We start from the raw sequence: 4,539 nt of genomic DNA, 5'->3' as shown, positions 1-4,539 counted from the left end.
CACCTGAACAGGGACTTGAACCCTGGACCCTCAGATTAAAAGTCTGATGCTCTACCGACTGAGCTATCCAGGCTCTACATGTTGTGTCAGAGACTAATTCTGTGCGGACAGGTTAACTGAAACAGAGAGCATTGATTAAGGGTGAACTTCCTGTGTGTGCAGACAGTGGAGGGGGTGGAGGAGGAAGTCCTGTTCATATCAGCTGACAGGACCAATTCTGGTGTAAACACATGTTGCTTTAATCTACAAAGTGAAATTGTTATTTGTTACATGTCAGTTTTCTCTTCCAAGGACTCAGTTTAGCATGACATGATCAGCTTGATGTTCATATATGTGTTACACATTATTACTAGATGAGCTGCAGTGAAACATCCAAGCGACCACGTCCCAGCACATGTCAGAGATGCAGAACAGATGGAACAGTCTTATGGAGTGATGGAGGCCATGAAGCCTCCTAAAGCTTTGAATGGAGCTGAAGTCATGATGCACTGGTCTTTCTTATATAATGTCTCATAAGTATTTGTTATAATATTGTGTCATTGAGCACTTTGCATATCACTGTCCTCCATGAGGAGACTGTCCTCCATGTCTAGATAAGGCTTGCTGTCTAGCAACTATTGCCCTGCACACTGGCTCCCAACAATGCCCAGCTTCAGCCTTGCTTCAGTGGTCTCTATGAATATGAGCTGGATGACATGTAAACATACAGTGTGCTCTTTGTGATCTGTATTCTGGCTCTAAAACAAGTGCCCCTTGTGAGGGTTGAAGTCACAATCTACAGATGATGAGACTGACTCGCTGCCTACTGCACTAACGAGGCTCAGAAAGAGGTGAAACATGGTCTTTTTTTCTTTTTCTTCTTTAAATAAAGACATCTACAGTGCTCATGCTGGCTACTGCACCAACAAACATTCTTAATTTAAATCAAATGAATGTGTTCTATAAAAAGGCTCTAAAGGTAAAACATCACAGTAATTCTTCCTGGGACACCTTCACTACCAGTGATGGTAAGTGCTCTTGTTTCAAATGTGATGTGCACTGTACCACTGAAGCTCGTCTGTGAAGTGTAGTGCCTCTGTGTGTATGTCACAGTGATGTTAACAGAAGTCAGATAGGTCTGTTAACACATATAAAAACAACATGCTGAACAACAGCATAGATGTGAAGGTGAATATATGTCCCCTCACATGTTCCTCAGTTAAAAGGGTCATTGCATTGGCCGGGAATCGAACCCGGGCCTCCCGCGTGGCAGGCGAGAATTCTACCACTGAACCACCAATGCTGTGGAAAGCTGACATCTAGTGGTGCCATCGCAGGTTGCAGCCTCCTAATTCCAAAATCAATCCCTCCTCCACATAAAGTCAAAAGTTATAAATTCGCCTCATTACATGAGCGGTTGTGTGTAATGACGCGGCTCACCAGCAGAGGGCGTGTGACGGAGCAACAAGCAGAAACTACAGGGGAGAAGAGACACAAGCATCCACAGATCAGAACAGACACTCAGCTCTTCTCTCTGAGACCATGATGATACCGTCACATATCATCACTGCACATGTTTTTGGCTGCACGTCTGGAAATGAGAGGAGACAGAACATTATCATACATGTTGCATAAGTAAAGTCACATGACATGCACCACTGTAAATAAAGGAAACCACATATTCTCAGACTCTTAGAGCACAGAGCTGAAGGATGAATGTCAGACAGCAGTTTGTTGCTCTCTGACTTTTCTGCCATGTTCAGTTCGTAGCTGCAACACAAGCACAGTCAGAGTGTAGTTATGATCAGCTGAGAGCGGGAGGCGGTCCTTGAACACACCATGAGAACCGCGGAGACTCAATCCAAGGCAGCTCCTCTGCAGGCTGAATGTTCCGCTCGTGTTTTCTGTGTGTGGATGAAAGAGTCCAGATGAGTGTGGGAGCAGCGCTGCAGGCCGACAGTGAAGGAGCTGCTAGCGGACTGTGTCTCTTCATGTTCAGCTCATGTGGAGCTCTGATGATCTCTGCACTTTGCTGCTGGAGAGAGTCCGCGCGCTGCGCAGCGGCTTCTCCCTCTTCTTCCTCTCTGAGATGAAGTCAGACTATCAGAGCTCCATCAGAAGCTGTTTTCCAGCTGAGCCGCATGTTGCTTCAGAGACTCAGAGGACAACCCGACATCTGCTGACGTCACTTTGTCCCAGAGTCCGGCTGTTGCAGCAGCATCAGACCCTGATGATGGTGCAGACAGACTTCTATCAGAGCTGCTCGCTGCTTCTCTCGCTGAGCAGGTTGAATAAAGTCCATCACTGTTCTGTTTGTGTCACAGCTGTTATCATGTAAACAGACACAGACAGAGCAACAACAGGGAGGCTGCTGTAAAAATCAGCTTCATGTTTCCAGTGTGACGGCGCCCCCTGCTGGAGACGTGTCCTGGTTTAAAGGCGTGGCTTCTGTGGACTTACTTTCGTTTTTGAGCTCCTGTCAGACAGACTGCAGCAGAACCAGCAGCTCCACACACGAAGGTGGAAACTTCTGGAAGTCAGGACTGATTCAGCAGGTGAGTCTGTCGATATCTGATCAATCATCAGTGTGATCAGCTCATTGATCTTTGCTGCCTGTAACTGATGGATCTTTATTGTAGTAAGTCCCTGAAACGCGGAACCAACAACAAGCGTCTCTGTTGATCGTTCTCTCTGTAAAGTTCAGCAGCTTCATTTGCTCTGAAACTCAGATCGACTCGTTCAAAGCTTCAAGCGGAGAAAAGGTCGCTTTATTCTGACTTTATCAGATCAGTCTGTTTCCGGTTTGACGCGCCTGTGCTGCGCAACAGCCGCGCGCCACGTTACGTAAGTTTGGTTGGTTTAAAGTTCATGGTGCGTTCAGGTGCATCTGGTTGAATTGAGTTCAGATGATTCTTATTACTAAAACTAAAACATTTATAAATGCATCAATTTGTCATGTTTTATTTTTCATGAATTCATATCGATGATTGAAACTCATCAGAAGAAACATTTTCTCTTCAAGGGTTCATAAATATGTGAATCTAATATTTGCCATGAGGAGAAGTGTGTCAGTCCTCAGAGCTCAGACAGTAGCTGCTCATGTGTTTGTCCTTTCTATAGAAAACAGTCCACAGACTGTTACAGAGGAAGGTCTCAGTGCTTCACTCAGTCTGTTCACACTGTGACAGAAACACACATGAACACATGTTCATTTATTCACATGTTCACACATGGAGAGAAGTGACAGAATTCTGAAGCAAACACTGAATGTGTGTGTGCACTGTTCCACTTACAGCATGTGACATCAATAATAACAGCATCAGAGATGTTGGTGTGTTTACAGACTCACCAAAATAAAAGCCTGAGAACCAAACCTGGTCTGAGGCTCTGATGCTAAGCTAACAGCATGATTAGCCTGTTAGCATCTACATGAAGGATCAATAACAACATGCTGACTGTGTGTTTCTGTGTCATGTTGCTGTGTTTGTGTGAAGGTGTGAGCTCTGCTATGAGTCAGTGTGAGGACAGAGAGGAGGGAGTCCCTCCCTCTAAAAGCCCTCTGTGTGGGGACCATGAGAGCCGGACCAAAGCTCAGAGGTAAGAGGACCGTCTCTGACTGTCCATGACTCTTCTCCATGTCAGAGCTCACACTCACATTATTCACACATCTGTGTGTTCAAGAACAAAGCAGCAGCACACTGCACACTCTGCTGGACCTGGACCTGGACCTGGACCTGGGCCTGGGCCTGGACCTGGACCTGGACCTGGACCTGGACCTGGATCTGGATCTGGACCTGGACCTGCCAGCTGTGTGTCCATGAAGAGTGATCGGTCAAAGGATCGGCCCCCTTATTTCAAAGATGTTGATCCATCTGAGGGTCAAAGGTCAGAGTTAATGTCACAGCTGCAGTTTGTTTCCATCATTATTAAACATTTAAAGTGTAACATGATGTTCAGCAGCATTTTTCCAGAAGAAGCTCAGAGTCAGTGTTTGTGATTCTCTCAGGATCCAGGATGTGAGAGCAGACTCTGCTGGACCTGGACCCAGCTGTGTGTCCATGAAAAGTGATTGGTCGATGGGTAAGCCCATTGATTTCAAAGCTGATCAGCCATCTGATGATCAAAGGTAAGAATCACTCTGGAAGTGTCTCCATGCTGTGATGAGCTCTGCTGGACTCTTGGGGTTGTATGTGTCTGTTTGCAGGTGGTTGATGGTTTGGAGCATCTGTAGCACAGAGTAATGCATATTTACAGTGCTGCTTCAAAGTGTATGAATCATTTAAAATCTTCTATATGTCTGCATAAACATGACTTAAACATCTGCCTCACTGTACTAGAAAGGCAGCCCACTGAAACAAAGTATGGAAAGACATTTCAGTAATAAAACATTTAAATAAATGATAGATTCATACACTGTATGTAAATATTATTGTGCTGCCCCCTATAGTCAGCCAAAATTCTATGTTTGAGTTGAGATTGTCCTACGAGGCTTCCGTAGTAGCATAATGGGTTCCAGAGCCAAGTGGAAAGTTTCTGCTGTGTTTTTTCATCCTGCTACAT

General features: G+C 45.3%; 2 non-coding genes across 2 annotated transcripts; both read right to left on the bottom strand.

Moving 5' to 3' along the window:
- Positions 1–73, bottom strand: trnak-uuu (transfer RNA lysine (anticodon UUU)). Its single transcript has one exon. It is a non-coding gene; the product is annotated as a tRNA-Lys (tRNA).
- Positions 74–1,211: 1,138 nt separating this feature from the next.
- On the bottom strand, positions 1,212–1,282 carry trnag-gcc (transfer RNA glycine (anticodon GCC)). Its single transcript has one exon. It is a non-coding gene; the product is annotated as a tRNA-Gly (tRNA).
- Between the last annotated feature and the right edge of the window lie 3,257 nt (positions 1,283–4,539).

Source organism: Parambassis ranga, unplaced genomic scaffold, assembly GCF_900634625.1.
Source record: "Parambassis ranga unplaced genomic scaffold, fParRan2.1 scaffold_22_arrow_ctg1, whole genome shotgun sequence".
Taxonomy (NCBI): domain Eukaryota; kingdom Metazoa; phylum Chordata; class Actinopteri; family Ambassidae; genus Parambassis; species Parambassis ranga.
The sequence above is the reverse complement of the archived record's forward strand: the minus strand, read 5'-3'. Positions and strand labels throughout refer to the sequence as shown.